Source organism: Copadichromis virginalis, linkage group LG16, assembly GCF_057382275.1.
Source record: "Copadichromis virginalis isolate Kocher_CV1m ecotype Utaka linkage group LG16, C_Virginalis_male_GT1.1, whole genome shotgun sequence".
Classification (NCBI taxonomy): Eukaryota; Metazoa; Chordata; class Actinopteri; order Cichliformes; family Cichlidae; genus Copadichromis; species Copadichromis virginalis.
The window spans coordinates 3504720-3527087 of NC_140633.1; the positions used below are offsets into that span (position 1 = coordinate 3504720).

At 46.0% G+C, this 22368-nt stretch overlaps 1 long non-coding RNA gene and 1 pseudogene across 2 annotated transcripts in view; both read left to right on the forward strand.

Moving 5' to 3' along the window:
• LOC146690088 (uncharacterized) overlaps positions 1-22368 on the forward strand; it is a 384415-nt gene that overhangs the window by 139614 nt on the left and 222433 nt on the right. The window lies entirely within an intron of this gene.
• LOC146690093 (uncharacterized) lies at positions 19395-21977 on the forward strand (annotated as a pseudogene). The gene is made up of 2 exons (XR_014915603.1): positions 19395-20579; positions 20730-21977. The product of XR_014915603.1 is annotated as an uncharacterized LOC146690093 (transcript).

Here is a 22368-nt window from a genome sequence, read left to right on the forward strand (position 1 = left end):
TCTCTATGTCGAGTTTGTGTCTTAGTGTGATGGTTGCTTGTTCCTGTTTTATTGTGATGGTCTGCGTCTCATGTGAGTGTGTTCAGTTTTACCTTTGTCTCGTCTTGTTGATTATTCCCAGCTGTGTCCACCACCTGTGTGTAATTCCCCTGTGATTCTCTGTGTATTTAAGTCATGTCTGCCGTCATTGTAGTTGCTGGTCCGTCTGTGTATTCCACCCTGCGTCATCTGTGTGTTTCCCTGCTGTCAACTGCCAAGTGTTTCTGCTCATGTTCAGGTTCGTGTTCTGTAGTTAGTTTGTTCCCAGTCTAGTTAGTCATAGCTCCCTTTGCCGTTTGTATTTACTTTCATGCTCAATAAACCACCTTCACACCTTCACGACTGCCTGCGTTTGGATCCTCCTTCATTGCCTCCACACGGCTCACCTCACTCGCCGTGACAGTACGGACCAGCCAGATATGGATCCAGCGGCATTCACCCCACCCACGGAGCTTCGGGACCTCATCACGAACTCCGCTTCACAAATAATCAACCTGTGGCTAGAGCATGAGGGAGAAGCATTCCTCCACGTTCTGGAAGCCAGACTGCAACAGCTGCTCACGGATTATCCCTGGCTATTGGACTCACTACACCCACTCGCGCAAGACTTCATCCTTCACGAACTTCACCTACACCCACCAGCCGCTATCGCTTCCCAACCCAGCCGGACGCCGGAGGTTTTGCCCGGCCCGCCGGAGGTTTTGCCCGGCCCGCCGGAGGTTTTGCCCGGCCCGCCGGAGGTTTTGCCCGGGAGGAAGCGACGATCGCGCCGTCGGCGCGTCGCCCCACAGCTGGAGAATAGGACTTCAGAACTGCCGGCTGTGGTGAGTGGAAAAGACGCTCTGTCTGTTTCACCAGTTCATATGACTGTTCATAATAGACTTCAGAAGGAAAAAGGCAGAGATCCAACCACTATTCATAAATGGGGGACTGTGTAGAAAGGGTGGCAAGCTTCCGCTTCCTGGAAGTCAATATAGAGGAGAACCTTTCCTGGAGTGTGAACACCTCCGAGCTGCTGAAAAAGGCCCAACAGAGACTGTACTTCCTGAGAATTCTCAGGAGGAATAACATCACACAGAGACTGCTGGTGTCCTTCTACAGAGCCACCATTGAGTGTTCTAACTTACTGCATATGCATCTGGTACACTAGCTGCACAGGGGCTCAGAGGAAAGCACTCCAAGGGATCATTAACACCGCCCAAAAGATCACTGGCTGCCCTCTCCCCACACTGGAAGTTCTACACAACGCCCACTGTTTTAAAAAGGCCCAAAACATCATAAAAGACACCTCACATCCTGGCCACTCCCTGTTCGAACTGTTGCCCTCAGGCAGACGGTACAGGGCAATCAGAGCAAGGACTAATAGACTCAAACACAGCTGTTATCCAACTGCAATAACACATCTGAATACTACAAAAAAAATGTCCATCATGCCACTCTTGTGTTAATCTATGCACGGTCTGAAGCATGTGTGTGGGAATGTATGTGAATGTTTTACTGTTATATCTTATTAGTATTTTAAGTATTCTATCTATTTTATTTATTGAATTTTATTGTTTTATTTATATTTTGATATTGCTAGGGATGATGCAATGATCGGGGACCATTCTTAATTTCGTTGTTCTCATGACAATGACAATAAAGTTTCTGATGATGATGATGATACCGGGGCTGTGTTCGTTGAGTCAGCTGCTCAGCCGGTAGCTCGGTTAGCTTCCCAGCAGTCGCTAACTCAGTCAGCCACTCACTCATCACCTCCATCACAGTCACAGTCAGACCCAGTAGACACCATGTTACAGTCCATAGCCCAGTCAATAGCTCAGTTGGCAAGAGAGTCATCAGCCTTATCAGTTCAGCCAGCCACTCCACCACCTGTTACTACTTTGCTACCTGTAGCTCAGTTGCCACCAGTTCAGCAGCCTGTCCACTCATTTACCCAGCCTTTATCCTCACAGCCTCATTACAAGCAGGGAACACACTCCACACAAACTTTTGCTGGTTCATTTAAGCTGGCCATCTCAGAGACAGTTGCTCCCTCTAGGGCCTCCCCAGAGGCTGGGTGTCAGTCACCAGCCAACTCTGGACCCCTAGAGGTCAAGACACCAGCACCAGCAGCCTCACCGGAGAACTCACCTGAACAGTCTCGGCTCTCAGCACCTCCTGAGAGCTCAAGTGAGTTCACCCGTCCGCCTCAGTCCTCTGCTGAGTGTATTGGGGAACACTTCCAGCCCTCTGAGGACTGTATCCCACTGTTGCTGCCTGAGTCTAGCCACGGTGCTGCTCAGTCCCAGCCAGTGTCCACACTGGCAGAGGTCTCCGTACCTGCTGCTTCAGAGACTGCTTTCCCTGGAGGGCCTGAGGAGCCCGTCCAGTCTCAAGTCATGTTAGCTGGGGGTTCAGGTGAACCCAGCCAGCGTCCTGCCTCGTCGGCTGGAGGGCCTGAGGAGCCCGGCCAGCCTCAAGTGTCGTCTGCTGGGGGTTTAGGAGAACCCAGCCAGCCTCAAGTGTCGTCTGCTGGGGGTTTAGGAGAACCCAGCCAGCCTCAAGCGTCGTCTGCTGGGGGTTTAGGAGAACCCAGCCAGCCTCAAGCGTCGTCTGCTGGGGGTTTAGGAGAACCCAGCCAGCCTCAAGCCTCGTCTGCTGGGGGTTTAGGAGAACCCAGCCAGCCTCAAGCCTCGTCTGCTGGGGGTTTAGGAGAACCCAGCCAGCCTCAAGCCTCGTCTGCTGGAGGGCCCGTGGAGCCCACCCAGCACATCCTCACATCTGCTGGTGGTCTTGGAGGACCCAGCCAGCACATCTCCACATCACCTTCTGCAGCCGTCCCGCTGCCGTCAGGTTCCGCAGCCGTCCCGCTGCCGTCTTCATCATCTTCGCCTGGTCCAGCTTCCGTGTCTTCATCATCTTCGCCTGGTCCAGCCACTGCTTCGTCCTCGTCTGGTCCAGCCACTGCTTCGTCCTCGTCTGGTCCAGCCACTGCTTCGTCCTCGTCTGGTCCAGCCTCGTCTGGTCCTGCCTCGTCTGGTCCTGTGGTTGCCACGCCGCCGTCGGTGCCAGCTCGACCTGTTCCGCCTTGCCTCTGCCGGCCGTTTTCAGGGCCTCTAAGATGGCGTCATGGCCTTCGGGGACTGCCTCCGGAAGGTGTTCGTCGCCGCCGCTGGCATCGCGGCCGTCCTCCGGACCTGCTCGGTGGCCGCCACTGCCTTCCACGTGGTCGGCCTCCGGAACTGTTTGCCCGCCGTTGCCGTGTGCACGGTCGGCCTCCAGAACTGCATTCGCGCCGCCGTTGCCGTCCGCACGGTCGGCCCCCGGACCTGCTTCCTCGCCGCCATTGCTGCACGCACGGTCGGCCTCCGGAACTGTTTGCCCGTCGCCACCGTTGCCGTGTGCGCGGTCGGCCTCCTGAACTGTTTGCCCGTCGCCACCGTTGCCGTGTGCGCGGTCGGCCTCCTGAACTGTTTGCCTGTCGCCGCCGTTGCTGTGTGCAGGGTCGGCCCCCTGAACTGTTTCGGCTCTTGTGTTGTCGGCCCCCGGACTTTACTGTGGACTCGTGAATGGTCTTGTTTTGTGTTGGCCTGTTTTTGGTTTATTCTGGTCTCTTGTGCTCCTTGTTTTTTTTGTTTCGGACCCTCCTTCCTGGACCCCCTCCGCCCGCCCTGGCTTGGTGCTTTGTGCTTTTTTGTTTGGGGCTGTCGGGAGCCAGCCCTTAGAGGGGGGGTACTGTCACGGTTCTGGGTCTGTCGGACCCAGTAGTTTGAGTTTTATTATGTTTTGGTTTTAGTTTGCATCAGGGGTTGTTTTCTTGTTCTCTGGTAGTGTTCATTATGATGATGTTTATTATTTGAGTTTCATGTTTCTGTGGTGTTTAGGATTTGTTCTCCAGTTGTGTCTGCTTAGTATTTGTCTAGCTCCATGTGCCATTTTCTGTCTGTCTCTCTATGTCGAGTTTGTGTCTTAGTGTGATGGTTGCTTGTTCCTGTTTTATTGTGATGGTCTGCGTCTCATGTGAGTGTGTTCAGTTTTACCTTTGTCTCGTCTTGTTGATTATTCCCAGCTGTGTCCACCACCTGTGTGTAATTCCCCTGTGATTCTCCGTGTATTTAAGTCATGTCTGCCGTCATTGTAGTTGCTGGTCCGTCTGTGTATTCCACCCTGCGTCATCTGTGTGTTTCCCTGCTGTCAACCGCCAAGTGTTTCTGCTCATGTTCAGGTTCGTGTTCTGTAGTTAGTTTGTTCCCAGTCTAGTTAGTCATAGCTCCCTTTGCCGTTTGTATTTACTTTCATGCTCAATAAACCACCTTCACACCTTCACGACTGCCTGCGTTTGGATCCTCCTTCATTGCCTCCACACGGCTCACCTCACTCGCCGTGACAAGAACAAATACAAAATCAGAATAAACTAGAAAAATTATAATAATAAACTTAAAGCGCTGGGTCACCGACCCAGGACCATGACAAGTTATGTACAGATGAACACAGCAATGGACATAAGGAGCTTGTTTCAAAGAAAAAACTCTGGTAGATGTTATTTTATATATTATGCTTTGTATGTTGTTCAGTATGCAAAACAAGATGAATTTCTATACACAGCAGTATATTCACAGCTGAAACCAGATATTTACACTTTAGGGAGAAAACAAAAACATTTTTTTTTTTACTGTACAACATCAATTTAGAGTAAACTTGTTTTGTTTTGGATAAATAAATATTGAAATATCTTTTGACTTAGTTAAATGTCAGAATAAAGAGAGACAGAGCTTCTATTTTTATCACTTTCATCAAATGTTTTAAGTTTATTGTTAATTAATAAGAAAACTCCAGATGATTCCATTCTGAGCTGAAGAAGCTTCTGATTGGTTAGTAGAGTCCATGTGAGTAAATTGGTGGCACACCAGTGGATGCATATAAGGCAAAACACAGAGCCTGTTTCTTTAACATGGTCCCATGTTAAAGAATGGGACCATCAAGAGATGTCAACCAAAACACCAGGAGAAGAACTGTGGAGCTCCATAAGTGTGGCTCAGTTTTGAACACAATTTGGTGCCATTTACAATTAAGAAATACAGACAGTTTCTCTCTTTACTCTTAAAGTTAACAAATATGTTTTTATATTTATCAACCTAAAAAATAAACATTTAGTCTGATTTGATGTTACAGAGAGGGAGAGAGACCTTTGACCTTTGACACACCTTTATTATATCAATGCCTCAACTTACAACCATAACCAAAAATGAATGCCAAATCAACATATGAACGACCCTCCCCTCCCACACCAACCCCACCCAAATACAATAAACACACGAAAAAAGAAAACAAAACCAGAAGACAAAAATTAAAAATTAAAAAATTAATCAAGCCAACCTTCCTACGCTGCGCTGCAGAGTACCTCGGACCCAGGATAAAGAGACCCTCCTCCAAAACAAGGCCAGCAAGCCACTGCTGCAGCAATGAAAAAAGGCCAGCTAGCCTGGAACAGCCTAGCCACAGGTGCTGCAGTGTGTCCTCAGTCAGACAGAAAGGACAGTGGTTCCCTGTTCATGGATCCATATGTGCCACGTGTGTGTTCGTAGCCATGGCCCCATGCACTATTCTCCACTGGAGATCCGCACTGCCTTTCTCTATGGGAGGTTTGTACAGGGACCTCCAGCTGCCCCTTGGAGATGACCCTGGAGCCAACACACCTGACCACTCCGACTCCAGAACACCAGCCAACAATCCCCTGTTCAGCACCTTTACAGCCACCTCATATATAGCCTTCTTAGAGATCTTTGACAGGTCACCCAGAACAGGTGTTCGGAAGGAAAGAAGAGAGCCTCCCTCCACATCCTGCTCCCCAACTGCAGCACAAACAGACAACGAAGGAAAGTCAGCTGAACTTGGTTGACCACCTGCAGAGCGAGTTCCCAGCGCAGCCCTTACGAGTCCAGGAAGACCACCCATGACTTCTTCCACCAGCTTCTCCAGAAAGCGCAGAGACCTGACCCCAGTCTCCTGAGCCAGCTTGGCAGCCGTTTTCCATTGCCCCGCCGTCCTCAGGCCCGCCAGCTTGGTAAGACCAGCATTGACGAGGAACCTCTGCACACTAACAGTGCTGAGCATCCTGCCTGACACCAAGGGATTGTAAAAAAGAGGCTCCTCACCAACATCACCATAAAATTGAGAACAGTCTCTCAAGGTCCTTTATTCTGTGAAGTAGCGTAGTTGCTGTCTTGAACCAGGGTGGTTGTTGTCTTTGATAAAGATAACGCTGTGCTGTCTGAAGACAGAACGCTGTGATACGGCTGCGAAGGTCAATCAAACTCTGACCCCCCTCTGACACAGGTAGAGACAGCACAGCAGACCTAATCCAATGAAACCCTCCTCCAAAGAAATTAACCAGTCTTTGTTGTATCTCCTTGATAAGAGAGGCTGGAGCTTCAACAACAGTGGCACGGTGCCAGAGTACAGAAGCGGCCAGGTTGTTAACAACTAGAGATGGACCGATCCGATATTACGTATCGGTATCGGTCCGATACTGACCTAAATTACTGGATCGGATATCGGAGAAAAATAAAAAATGTAATCCGATCCATTAAATATCACGAAAGCACCTCACAAAACTTGCAACACGCCGTAACTCACCTCAGAACGTTAGCACGTCGGAGCAGTATGCATCACATGATAGAGCGGCTGTGGCATGCGGGACCTGTCGGTGGTCTGGATAGCATGTGGAGCTTTGCTAGCAACCCGGCATTTCATCTCCGACAAAGTTATCCCGAGAGAAGTAAAGCAATTGTGTAAGTCCATCTCTGAATGTTTGTAAAGCATTCCTGCGTTAAGCTTAACAAGCGACTGCCTCTTCTTGCTGCTACTTCAATCATGAAACTGCTTAACGATCAGCTGATCGGCTTTTCTGTCGCGAGTCCGTCTCTCTAGTTTGCTTTTGGCCCACTTTGCACCAGAAAGAGGAAACCAGCGGCTGAACAACAGCAGCACGTTTAAGCTTGATCAGCTGTTGTTAGAATGTATTTAATATTACTTTCTACACCAGGATCTTTTTCTACAGCTGACGCTGGTAACTGTGCAGGGGCGGATCTAGCAAAGTTTAGCCAGGGGGGCCGATGGGGCATTAACAGGGAAAAGGGGGCACAAAGACATACTTTTCTTTCTTATTCTCATTTAAAATGTCGAGCTTTTAATAAATAATTATCTGACAGCCAAAGTTTTAATTTGATGCAAAATGAATAGAAGTCCATTACTGTATATAGTGACTATTAAGTCTAATATATATACCCTAGTAAGCTATAGTACATTTTCCTTTGGGAAGGTACCATCTGTGCAGTCTGCAATTTTGTTGAAGAAAGATGTTGAATCTATTTAATATTTCTTGAAAAATAATTGATTTCTGTGCATTTTTTTTCACACTGCATCAAATTAAGGTTGATTACGTTGATTAAGCATCATGAGGTGGAGCGTGAGGGGTGGTTCCCTATTTTTTATTTATTTATTTTTGTTGTTGCTGAGAGTTGGAACCCTATTAGTTAGGTTGCTTAATATTTATGCTAAGTACTCTTTAAAATACCAGAATAGGGAGGATGGTGTAGGTTTAAGTTTATTAGATTGATCAGTATTGCTGAACTATGAAATATTTTTTTTGCATACAGGTATAACAGAATAGCTTTAGTGTAGTTGTTGTTTTAAACTTGAGTATGAACTTATACAAAATGCAGCAAGATATTTAAAAAACAGTTTTGTTGATTAAAAAACACTATATCGGATTCATATCGGTATCGGCAGATATCCAAATTTATGATATCGGTATCGGACATAAAAAAGTGGTATCGTGCCATCTCTATTAACAACCAGAGTCCTTCCCCTGTAAGACAACTGTAGCAGGACCCAAGTCCATCGAGACAACCGGGCAGCAATGTTTTCAATAACACCCTCCCAGTTCTTCCCCTGAAAGGATCAGTTCCCAAAAACACTCCCAAACACTTCAGTCCCTCCCTGTTCCACTGTAATTCTGCCGGTAACACTGGCTCCTCTTCATCAACCTACCCTCCCAAAATGAAACCTTCACACTTTGACCAGTTAACCTTCGCGGAGGATGCTCGCTCATACAAATCCAGTGTCTGTCTGAGTGTGGTAATATCACATATTGACTGGTTATAAAAACCGTAACATCATCAGCATAAGCTGACAATTTTACTGGACTTCCTGCTTCATCAAAGGTAAAACCTGAGAGTCCCTGTCTAAGATGGTGTGCTGATGGCCTGCTGTGTTAAAGGAAGAAGGGCAAAACCCTGCTGCTGTGGAGCAACAAACGGTGGAAAATTTAAGCACTAATGGCACACCTTCTTTTGCTACTCCATCTTCTCCTCGTTCAAGACAAGGTACGTTTGGCTAAATTACAATTGGAGGCTCAGGATAAAGCCCAAGCTTGTCAGGCAGAGTTGGAACTTCGCAGGTTGGAAGCAGAGACAGAGAAGGTGTTAAAGCTGAAAAGGTTGGAGCTGGAGTTGCAGATTGAAAGGGAGGCCAGACTGCGTCAGTTGGAGTTACAGGCACAGACTTCAAGAAGCACTACTACTCAACCTAGTTCTGCAAATTCATCTATTGGTGAAACAACCTCCTCCCATGTAAACCCAGGTGGTTTTAATGTGAGTAAAAACATTGTGTTGGTACCTCCATTTCGTGAATCAGAAGTTGATACATATTTCAATGTGTTTGAACGTGTTGCTGCATCATTGCACTGGCCGAGAGAAGTTTGGCCATTGCTTCTTCAGTGCAAATTGGTAGGCAAAGCACAAGAAGTCTGTTCTGCTTTGTCTTTGGAAGAAAGTTTGAAATATGATTTAGTGAAGTCTGCTATCCTTGCTGCTTATGAACTTGTTCCCGAAGCGTATAGGCAACGCTTTCGCAATCACAAAAGAACAGCAAATCAGACTTTTGTAGAGTTTGCTCGTGAAAAAGCTACTCTTTTTGATAGATGGATAACAGCAAGTAAAGTTCCCGACTACAACTCCTTACGTGAACTAACCCCCTAACCCTAACCCCAACCTTCATTTAAAACTCTTTGGGGACATGCCTTCCCGTACTACTGTAATAGAGCACGGCATTGATGTTGGGAATGCAGTGCCTATTAAGCAGCATTCCCACTGCCCCGTATTGAGGACTGTATTGACAGCGTCGGATCTGCTGCTTATGTGAGTAAGCTTGACCTTCTTAAAGGTTATTGGCAAGTACCTCTGACAGAAAGAGCATCAGAAATCTCAGCTTTCGTAACACCTGATCACTTTTTACAATATACAGTCATGGCATTTGGAATGAGAAATGCTCCTGCTACCTTCCAGAGGTTAATGTTAACTGTATTATCTGGTGTGGCAAACTGTAGTGTTTATCTTGATGATGTGGTCATCTATTCTTCCAACTGGTCAGAGCATGTCGACACTTTAACCACTGTGTTCAAGCGTTTAGCTGATGCTTCCTTGACCCTCGACTTGGTTAAATGCGAGTTTGGTAAGGCTACAGTGACCTACCTTGGAAAGGAAGTAGGGCAGGGCAAGGTTCGCCCTATCAGTGCAAAGGTTACTGCCATCCTCAACTTTCCTGTGCCAACAACACGCCGTGAGCTGCGCAGATTTCTGGGGATGGTTGGTTACTACAGGTGTTTCTGTAGGAATTTTTCTGAAGTCGTAACACCACTGACAAACCTGTGCAGCCCGAAGGTACCATTCATTTGGAGTCCTGAGTGTCAACATGCTTTTGAATGTGCAAAAGGTCTTCTGTCGAGTTCACCTGTTCTTGTTGCTCCAGACCTTTCTAAACCTTTCAAGCTTGAAGTGGATGCCAGTGAGGTGGGGGCTGGAGCTGTTCTTCTTCAGGATGATGGACAAGGAGTGAGTCATCCTGTCTGCTTCTTTGGAAAGAAGTTTGATGCTCATCAAAGACGGTACTCGACAATTGAAAAGGAGACTCTGGCCATGCTTCTGGCTCTTCAACATTTTGATGTGTATGTGGGATCTACTTTCCAACCTGTAGAGGTCTTCACTGATCACAATCCTCTCGTATGTATAACAACAATCAACGATTGATGAGGTGGGCTTTAATTTCACAAAACTACAACATTGAAATAAAGCATAGGAGAGGATGTGAAAATATTGTGGCCGATGCCCTCTCAAGAATGTGATGGTGTAAGGTTAACAAACTTATACGTTTGTTTTTCTGGGTGGGGATGTTACATCCCCCAGGAGGATGTCTCTTCTCCCTACTAACTCTTTGTTTTGTCCAGGCTCCACCTCCTCTGTCCTGATTGGATGCTGCGCAGAGTCGGGCTAATTGGTAACCAGCAGAGCACTACTTAAGGCCTGTGGAGCTGTGCTTCTGTGCCCTCTGGCCATTTTGGTTGCCATACCTGTACAGGCTTTGTAACTTGTATGAGCCTGAACCCACATCCCATCACCGGGAGATGTAACAAGGACACACATACATGAGCATAACACAACACAACACAACACAACACACAACACAAATCTAAGATGAAAAACAACCAAAAGAGACTTTAAAGTGGTCGCCATGATGATTCTACTTTAGAAACACGAGCAGGTAGAAATGGAGGCATCAGTGTGACTTCTCATCACTGCCTTTGTTACCTGTTGAAGACCGGGTCTGGCTGCTGGGCTGGCATCAACATGCACTCACATTTAAAATAAGCATACTGTCTGTGCTGTCCGTGTGTGTTAGCAATATCATTTGGTTGTTTCTGTCCTGAATGCATTTGACTCTTCACCGTTGCACTCTTGTCCTTTTTCTACAATAAACGTAAAAGAAATGTTTCTCCCAGTGATGCATTCTGCCATTATTAGTTGATTTGGGTTCAAGGGGTCACCGTTCTCCTAAGGTGGATTTAATGACTGAATTACTAACTGCACCGTCGTGATGATAGCTTTGATTGACAGCTGTGGTAACAGAAACTCCTTATCTCTGTTTGGAAATTGCAGATAGTGTAGGAATGCTGAGAGTAGATCCAGCATTTACTACTTCCCATACTGTACCCACGACTGCCTGCTTCTAACTGACAACATGAGGTGTTCTTCAGTAAACTGGACTAAACAACATTAGGACCTGAGGTATTGTGCACTTTTTCAGAAATCACACTTTTAACTTAAAAAGCTAAACGTGTAGTTTTTAAGCTCATGAGTAAATCAACGCCATTAGCTAAGATGAGCACTCAGCTATTAAGGGGAAAAGCTGGTATTGGATCCGTTTACATAAAAGAATTTACCCAGACTAAAAAAATCACTCTGCTGTGCTTGAATGTTAATTAAAAGTCAATGCTGTACTTCAAACATTGGCTCTGCTGCTCAGAGTGTGTTGAAGTGAAGGATGTTAAGACCTGCAGTAGCTGTATGTATGGACAGCAACAGCAAGTTTTAAAAAGCGTGCCTTTCGACAATCCCTTAATAACATGGGATTTTACACAATATTAACCTAAGATGAATTACTGAGACGCCTGAAAATGCTCTCACAGTATTTATCTTTTGTGGCCGATAGAAACACACTGCCTGTAATATTTTAGTTTCTACTGTTAGCTGATTGGACCATGCTCTTCTGGGCAGAGACCTCGGATGTTGTATCTGGAATCTGCTGGAGCTACCCAGTTTGATGGGTCACTGCCCTGAGTGTTCTGATTAACAGTTGCTGTCATCTTCAACATCTTCTCTAGCTTTATATATATGTATTTATATAATAATATTAGAGCCCTAACCCTGTTTCAGGTATAGCAGTGCAGTGTGGGGAACAGGATCACTCGTATATGTCTCTTTTCTTTTCTGCGCATGCTGTGATCAGCTGATCTGTGCTGCTGCTTCAATATTTTCTGCTCATTGTGATTTTAACCAAATTGTCTCAACTATATTTTATTTTATATATTTTATTTATTGTTTACTCTATTTAATTTGTAAAATATGTGTACACACACACACACACACACACACACACACACACACACACACACACACACACACACACGTAGAAAAATATTTAGTATACACATCCAGAAATGCATATACTATTATATATTGTACATATATTTATTAGTTTCAGATGTAGCCATTCTTGTATTTTGCTTGTTTACATTATTGTATTTGCACAACTCTGTTGCTTGTGAAGCTCGCACACAAGAATTTCACTCACATGTGCTGTACCAATGTACCTGCACATGTGATGTGACAATAAAAGTGATTTGATTTGATTTGAATTGAAAAAGATTTGAGCATTTGTTACATGAATGACATGGCTGATTTTCCAACCCTTAGATGCTATAAAGCTAATATAAAAGGTAAGTGAATCTAACCGATATCATTATAAACAAATGCCTTGATGGATGCATAGATGACTCCAGTCCAGCACAATGCTTCGATTTATCAAAAAAAAAAAAGCAAACTAAATAGCTTATCCTTCGCCAAACTGCCTGGTACATGTAACATGTGAATAACACAACATTTCTATACTTTAGTTTGTTTTAGATTTCACAAAAATAAGCAAGAAAAACAAGATTCACAGATCCAAAAAACTGATTTTAAATTTCTGAAATGAATTAGACATTACATCTGATCTTTAAGTTTACTTCAGACCCAGCAACACACTCAGACACAAACTGGTTCATCCCAAACACAAAACTCTTAAACACAAACTTAACAACGTAGTGCATGCTGTACCGTGTAGCCAGGAATGCCCAGGCCGCTACATTGGAGAGACCAAACAGCCACTTCACAAACGCATGGCACAACATCAGCTGCGTCCCAATCCAGTGACCTCACGCTTCGGAGTACGCGCACTTTGCGGACTATGTACGGCGGGTACTACGAAGTACGAGAAGTGTGGAAGTGAGAGGCTTGTGAAATGGGACGGTCTGGTCTTCGTCGCGCTGCTCAGGTTGCCTAGCAACCATGATACTAACCGTGAGAAACATTTCATACAGCATGAAGGAGAAAAAATGTTTTTTTGTCCGTTTGTTTTTATTATGACATCACTTTGATTAGTTGAGTATCTGAGGCTGAGACCACGGGACTGTAAAACATGATTGTTGGGCTTCATTTCTGTGCTGAACAGTCATTTAAGATTAGTTAGTAAATAACAATTAGTTAATGTTGGTCATGATACTAAAATCATCTCACTGTGGTAATGTAAATATAATATGGACAATATTATAGTTATTATTATATTAATTATGATTTATTACAGCAGTGAGCTTGAACTGTGTCAAATACTGAGCTTCAGTAAAGATTCAACTTGCAGTTGTTTGTATTTCCTATCACCTTAAATCTTCATTTAAAGACAAGTATCTTTGACAGTGTATATACAGATGTATTATACACTCAACAAAAATATAAACGCAACACCTTTGTTACTGCTCCCATTCCCCATGGGATGGACGTAGAGACCTAAAATTCATTCCAGATACACAATATAACCATCCCTCCCAAACAGTGGTCACAAATCAGTCCAAATGTGTGGTAGTGGGCACATCTGCTATATTGAGATAATCCATCCCACCTCACAGGTGTGCCACATCAGGATGCTGATCTGACATCATGAGTAGTGCACAGGTGTACCTCAGACTGCCCACAACAAAAGGCCACCCTGGAATGTGCAGTTTTGTCTCACAGCAAAATGCCACAGATGCCACAAGCAATGAGGGAGCGTGCAATTGGCATGCTGACAGCAGGAATGTCAACCAGATCTGTCGCCCGTGCATTGAATGTTCATTTCTCAACCATAAGCCGTCTCCACAGGCGTTTCAGAGAATATGGCAGCACATCCAACCGGCCTCACAACCGCAGACCTCGTGTAACCACACCAGCCCAGGACCTCCACATCCAGCAGGTTCACCTCCAAGATCGTCTGAGACCAGCCACCCAGACAGCTGCTGGAACAATTGGTTTGCACAACCAAACAATTTCTGCACAAACTGTCAGAAACCGTCTCAGGGACGCTCAACTGCATGCCCGTCGTCCTCATCGGGGTCTTGACCTGACTCCAGCTCGTCGCCGTAACAGACTTGTGTGGGCAAATGCTCACATTCGATGGCGTCTGGCACGTTGGAGAGGTGTGCGCTTCACGGATGAATCATGGTTCACATTGTTCAGGGCAGATGGCAGCTGAGAATGTCCCAGTTCTTGCATGGCCAGCATACTCACCGGACATGTCACCCATTGAGCATGTTCGGGATGTGCTTGACCGGCGTATACGACAGCATGTACCAGTTCCCACGAATATCCAACAACCTCGCACAGCCATTGAAGTGGAGTGGACCAACATTCCACAGGCCACAATTGACAATCTGATAGACTCCATGCGACGATGTGTTGCACTGCATGAGGCAAATGGTGGTCACACCAGATACTGACCGGTTCTGGGTCCCCAGACCCCCAATAGCGCAAAAAACTGCACATTCCAGGGTGGCCTTTTGTTGTGGGCAGTCTGAGGTACACCTGTGCACTACTCATGATGTCAGATCAGCATCCTGATGTGGCACACCTGTGAGGTGGGATGGATTATCTCAGTATAGCAGATGTGCCCACTACCACACATTTGGACTGATTTGTGACCACTGTTTGGGAGGGATGGTTATATTGTGTATCTGGAATGAATTTTAGGTCTCTACGTCCATCCCATGGGGAATGGGAGCAGTAACAAAGGTGTTGCGTTTATATTTTTGTTGAGTGTATATACGGTGTGACAGCACAAACATCTCCCCACTCACACGCTCTTGCTCGCCCAATCTGGAGCTTTTGATCGTTAAATGTCGCCCTTTCTATCTCCCTCGGGAATTCACTGCGGTCATTGCCTGCACTGTTTACATTCCGCCTCATGCGGACTCGGACACTGCCTTATGTGAGCTACATGAGGCTCTCACACATCAACAAACACTTCACCAAGATGCCGCACTCATTGTTATGGGAGATTTTAACAGAGTGAATCTCAAACGGACATTTCACAACCTTCACCAGCACATCAACTGCCCCACCCGGGGCACGAGGACATTAGACCACTGCTACACCCCGTTCAAGAACTGTTACAAGGCTCAGCCCCTGCCGGCATTTGGAAAATCGGACCATTCCGCCATCTTCCTCATGCCTGCCTACAAACAAAGGCTAAAGCAGCAACCACCAATCAGGAGGGAGGTCGCTCGCTGGACGGACCAATCGGTGGCCGCGCTGCAGGACGCACTGGATGACGCAGACTGGGACATGTTTCGGCACAGCTCTGATGACATCAACATGTTTACGGAAGCGGTTGTGGGATTTATCGGGAAACTAGCGGACGACACAGCAGAAAGAACTATCATCCGAACGTTTGCCAACCAGAAGCCGTGGGTGGATAAAAACATCCGCGACGCTCTGAGATCACGCACCGATGCCTACAATGAAGGGCTTGTCTCCGGTAATATGGACCTATACAAGGCTGCGTCCTACAACGTGCGCAGCGCGGTCCGAAAGGCAAAGCGGAGCTACGGGGAAAAACTAGAGTCACAGCTACGACAGTGCGACTCTAGGAGCCTGTGGAAAGGACTGCGGACTATAACGGACTATAAACGACCAGCTTCTTCAGTGATGAATGCAGATGCTTCACTGGCTGATGAGCTGAACACGTTTTATGCTCGCTTCGACGCCGCAGCAATTAAAACAACAAACGGCTGCGCGCGCTCGGAGTGCACCAGTGAAAAAAATGCATTCGTCATCACAGAGCATGCCGTGAGGAACACCTTCAGGAGGGTGAACACCAGGAAGGCAGCAGGACCAGATGCAATCCCTGGCCGGGTCCTTAGAGCCTGCGCTGACCAGCTAGCACCGGTGTTCACGGAGATCTTCAACCTCTCCCTGGCCCAAGCTGTGGTTCCCACGTGCTTCAAACAGTCCATTATTTTCCTTGTTCCAAAGAAACAACAGCCCGCTTGCCACAATGACTACCGTCCAGTAGCACTGACTTCAATTGTGATGAAGTGTTTTGAAAGACTGATGAGAGATCACATCACTTCTTCACTTCCTGCCACCATCGACTCACTTCAGTTTGCTTACCGGACTAATCGTTCCACAGACGATGCCATATCTCACCTGCTCCACACATCCCTGAGTCACCTGGACACTGGCAGAGGGAATTATGTTAGGATGCTGTTCGTGGACTACAGTTCAGCATTCAACACAATAATTCCCTCTAAGCTTTTCACCAAGTTGACGGATCTAGGACTGAGCTCATCACTGTGTCAGTGGATCCTCAACTTCCTCACAGACAGACCCCAATCAGTGAGGGTGGGAAAACAAGTCTCCCCCTCCATCTCACTCAGCACTGGAGTGCCTCAGGGCTGTGTTTTAAGCCCCCTGCTGTACTCACTGTACACTTATGACTGTGTAGCCACATCCGACACCACCTCCATTGTCAAGTTTGCTGACGACACTGCTGTTGTGGGCCTGATCTCCGACAACATCGAGACGGCCTACCTGGAGGAGATTAGGAACCTTGAGACCTGGTGCCAGGAGAATAACCTCCTCCTAAACATCAGCAAGACTAAGGAGCTGATCATGGACTTCACTACAAAGCAGGCGAGGAATTACAAACCCCTCATCATCAGTGGCACGCCAGTGGAGAGAGTGGACAGTTTCCGATACCTGGGTGTCCACATCACTCAGGACCTGTCATGGTCCTACATGGTCTGTCACACAGAATAGACATCAGAGCCTTAAACAGGCTGACTTCTGCTAAATGGGTCAAACTGGGCAGAAAGTCTACAAACACATAACATCCTTATAGAATATGATGTAACACTATAGATCAACTTAGCTCAGAATATATAAAGCATATAAACAGTTACAGCAATATGATGCAACAAACACAGCAGTGCTACTGATCCAAAATACTCAAAGCTTCATAGAACTGAAACCAACATTTATTTTAGCTCCATTCTGCTGCTGATACAGACTTTAGGTTTCTGAACATTAAACTTGTTGCTGCCTTTCATAGTGTGTAGCTTGAAGGCCCTGAGTACTCTGAGTACTTTCTCCCACACTGGAAACACTGGGATGATCACATTATTTGAACATTACCTAATAAGACTGATTCAGCACAGACAGTTATGTTAAACTTTCCTAGCAGTCCTTCACAAACAGGGAACAGTCTGTCTATTCTCTGCATCTGTCAGCTGCTGCTGGCTCTTCCTCCTCCTCTTCCTCACACACTGCTGAGTTTGTCCTGGTGGATCATCAGGGGTGCAAAGCCTCACAGATGATGTGCAGCAGTGGGTCCCTCAGTCTGTCCTCACTCTGGACACTTGCAGTCGTCACACATGGAAATCAAATGTGTGATAAGCTGCAGGATTCAAACACAAGTGTAACTTATAAACACATGTTCATACTTTTATTCCACAATCAGAGAGAAAGAAACAGAGAGAGAGTGCAGGACAGACAGACAGGTGACAGTCTCAGGTGTACACACTGCTACACAACAGCACCAGAGAAGCAGGATTTAGTGTTTGTGTTATTACGAGTGTAAACAAGAAGAGTTCCAGATGGTGCAGTGGACACATGTGTGACTGCTGTGATTGAAGCATCTTTCTTTCAGCTTAACGAGTGAACCGTCAGCTCGTTCAAACACACGTTAAAGTCCGTTTGGCTCGACACCACCGAACAGAGGCAGCAATATAACACAGCTCACATTAACAGTGCAGTGAATCCTGCTTGTGCCGTGATATTCAGGACTGCAAACCGAGCAGCATCACTGACTTTCAGCTTGTTGTGTTTGTGGATATATGACTGACTTTAATCATCCACAAAATCATCACATTCTCTGTAAGATGAAGGTCGACTATTGAACAGCGTATAAAGTAAAGGCTTTAAAACCAAGTTAGTACAAACATCACTAATGTCACATAACTTTGCTGACATGTGGCCAACAGTAATGTTTTAATGTTATTAAACATTCACACATAAATAAGTGACATAATATTCAGTACTTACTTTTGAAAGTTTACTCTTTGGCCGCCCCGCTTCAGCCATCCGCCGCTTTTTTCCGAAAGAAATATCCACACCCACCGCTGCGCTAGGAATCCTGGGATTTATGGGGCCACGAAGTCTACACGGTCGCTAAATTGGGACACAGCTATAGAAGAGCCACCTCCATGGGACAAGACTCGGCGGTCCATCTGCATCTAAATGGTAAATCTAAAGGTCAAAGGTCACTCTTTGAGGATGCCAATGTTCACATTTTGGACAGAGAGGACAGATGGTTTGAGAGAGTGAAAGAAGCCATTTGATATACCTTTATAAGTCCTACAGGGGAAATTTCATAAGGCTGCTGACCTATTGCACGCAATGGCGGCGCCATCTTACCCTCCGACCATACATACATTACACAAAACATCACATGGGGAAGACGGGTCAGAGGTATAACAATGGAAAATGCACCACATGAGGAAAGATAAGGAGAAAAAAATAACTCCCCCCAGACTGAGAAGAAAAAAACACCTCTGCACATAAAAAAAACTCTTAATACACCAAAGAAACACATGACAAGCTACAGGGCGGGTAAAGGTGAGAGACCGCCGAATTAGACAGTACACCCGGGCCTGCGTGCACTGGTCTCCTTGATCCCTGTCAGCATCAGAAGGGAATAAGCGTCGAAGGCATTTGGAAAGGGAGGGGGGATGAGTGTGTGCATATCAGTGTATATGTGTGTGTGTGTGTGTCCATAGTTCAGCTGAGACAGTGTCCTTCGCCCTGCCAGGCTAAGTAAACAGTCTTCCAGCCAACCCAGGTGGCCTTGTAGGGAATGGGGGGAACAGTCTAAACACAGTCGTTATCAGGGTGTTGTTGTTCAGCTCCAGCCTTGAGACCGCAGCTGGCGCCGAGAGGGTCTCCACATGAAGTGATGGTGCTTTTTACTTTAGTGCGAACAGCTCATATGAATTTCAAAGCAGTTCTACAGTCCAACACTGGTCTCTCAATCTCCCGTTGGAGAGCCGCGAGCTTCGTCGTTCTATGATGTTGTCATTTCTTGTGCTCAAGGAGCCGATTCTGAGAACTCACGGCAGTGTGCCTCCCCGAGATGTCATCCAATTTGCGCCCAGAGATTTTATTCCGAGCGAGCCCTTCTGAGATGTATCCAGTCTGCAGTCAGAGATCTTATTCTGAGTATTCACAGCAGCCGTAGCCTCTCCAAGATCTTATCCGTGCTGACTCAATGAGCCCATTTTGAGAAACTCATGCCTCTCCCATCGTTCCAATCCCAGCGGGCAGCCTTGTGGGGGTTTGAACAGCTGGTTCCACTTTCTTAATTCTTTGATAAGTCAGGGCCAAGCCAGCTCCGATCAGCAAGAACCCTGTTATCATGGTTCCGAATAGGTAGATATCTTCAGCACTCAGGCTCACCTGAGCCCAAACTTCTCGTTGAGAAAGGATGTCAATTGCATTTAGGGACCAGTTGATCAAATCCATAATTCCTCTTTTAGGTTTTAGAGAACAGACTGTGAGAGAGTGTTCCAGGGAAAAGTAATAAAAAACACGAGACTAGACAAGGACATAAGAGGCTAAGCAGGGAAGCTAAGGGAGAGGAGGAGGAGGAGGAGAAAAGTGCGACCGCCTTCGTCAAGAGCAAGAACAGAAACCCTTATGTCCACTGTGAACACCTATCTTTGAACAGAGGGCGAGGCTTATGAAACCAACTGTCTGCCATCTGTACTCCAGTTTGAGATCCTTCCCAGATGCCTGAACAGCCACTCACATCCTCACATTCATATGTAGCTAAATAAGTAATCATTTGAGGCTCACTGTTATGTGTGGGGAGTCTCTTCTTTGTGCAACCTCAGCAGCGTTCTAACTCCTTGGAGGTGCATGGCAGAAAAGTCAGCCAGCTAATCCAACTTAGCTGCTCTTGCAGCTGTCTATCAACTATGTATGCTACTAATAGGGCTTTGGAGCGTGATGTCACAGGAGGCGGGCCACGCCCCCCGCCGCCATGACAGTAGGCCAGACAAAGGATACAGCTTCAGCTATGTTGTGTAGTCGGTTGCAACGTTAGATCTCACAATCGTGAAGGCAAGAAAGTGGATAATGGGCTATTTTTTCATCGTTTTCCATCCTGGCGGCAACGTGAGGGATCCCATGTATCCGATATCACCAAACAAAGATGCCAGGCATGGATTGCAGCGGTGAGACGAGCGGATATCGAGTTCTGTGCAATCGCCAGCTTTTTGTTGGTTTGCTCGCGGCATTTTCTCTCCGGTGAGTTCTAAATTAATTTATATCACTATTAAAAGGCTTTTAGTGTTTTTTTTCAATGCGCTGCGGTCATAGATAATGAGATAAAACATGCTAATGTGTGATGCTGCACAACCACGTCATGTCGACTGAGTAGCTTTTGATTTGGCATTATTGCAGGCAAACCAGCATATGAAATGGAACAAATCCAGACTGGGCACCAACACTGCACATGGGGCACGACGACAAACCTGTGTCAGACCTGTGTCGCAAGGCGTACACAACGGAAGCGAAAAAGAGCACCCATTGCAGGTAAACACCCCCCCCCCCCCCCTCTAAAAACATACTAAATTGCTCTTATGGTACACTAATCCGCACATAACTTAAAGATGAATCACACACCTGTCATTGGAATATTGGTGTACATTAACCTTATGTCTATGCACTATTTTTATCTTACAGGCTTGATGATCAATGAAGGTCTGACAGAAGAACAACAACAAAATAACCATGACATGGAGGCAGTGGACAGCAGTTGTGTTGGAGAAGTGGAGGTTGACGTACCAGCTGCAAATGTGGACAGTGGTGATGGGAGTGACAGCGTCACGGAAGCTGAAGGGCAGACGAAGGATTGTGTGTGCAATGAACAGGGCAGAGCAGAAATAAACTGGCTGCTGGAGGAGAACAGACTGCTTCGAGCACAGTTGCAAAAGACAGAGCTGAATGAAAGTTTCTTAAAGGATGATACTGAAAAAGTAAGATATTACACTGGACTACATTGTTATGCTGTCTTAATGTCCCTCTTCAACACTGTCAAAGATTTCCTGCCAATATCGAAGACACTGACAGGTTTCCAAATGCTCTTACTCACACTGATGTGTCTGAGACTTGATCTTCTAGTCCAGCATCTTTGTCATCTATTCAATGTGTCCCACAAAACACTGTCTTCTGTCTTCACCGATACCATTGATGTTTTGTATGCCCGCTTAGGAGCACTGGTGCACTGGCCTGAGAGGCACTGTCTGCAGGCCACAATGCCTCCACAGTTTACTGAAACTTTGGAAAACGAGTAGCCATCATTGTTGACTGTTTTGAGATTCGAACAGAAAGACCATCTAATTTAAAGGCACGTGCACAAACATACTCTCATTACAAGGGTACACACACCATAAATACCTCATCGGGATTACACCCCATGGAGCTATTTCTTTCATTTCCAGGGGATGGGGGGGCGTGCATCAGATAAACACATCACAGAGAGATGTGGCATTCTTCAAAAGCTGTTACCAGGGGACGTAGTGTTGGCTGACAGAGGCTTTGACATCAGAGATGCTGTAGGAATGATGAGTGCGGAGGTCAAGATTCCAGCTTTCACAAAAGGCTACTGTCAACTTGATGCAAGGGAAGTTGAACAAACGAGAGCAACTGCCCACCTGAGAATTCATGTTGAGCGAGTAATAGGTAGTTAGCGCAACAAGTTCAAAATGTTACACACTACAATGCCAATCCGATTACTCTTATCATGTGAGGCTGAAGACAACACTTCTTGTTTTGTTAATATGTACCCCAGTGTGGTTGTCAAACCAGGGCCAAATGACACTTGCTCCTGTTGAGTATTCTTAAAGCTGTTTTTTTGGATGTACAGTACATTGTAAATAGTTGTACTTTGTGTGAAGTTGTTTTAATAAAACAAAAAAGAATAGTGTATTTGTTTGTTTTTCTTTATTATAGATCTATTCACATGTACACAGCAATCACATAAAAATGAAATGCAAACTATTTACATCGCACCACACAGCTGTCATCAATCTTTAACCACAACATGAAACATTACAGGCTATTTAGAGCAGCACGTTGTTTCCAGAAGTATTTCCCAACAAGTTCAGGAAGGCACGCTTTACGAAAGAAGTCTTGTGCTTGCTTTAAGCGCGGTTTCCAGAAATCCACAGCAGGGAAGACGCGAATAACAGCAAGGTCTCTCTGTGTCCACAGAACGAGGTCACAGTGGTTGGCGCCCGTAACAAAGATGCACGCAATTTTTTCAAAGTACCGTCTCTTGGCGTCTGGGCACAATCGGTCGCGATACAGCCCTTTGTCTTTT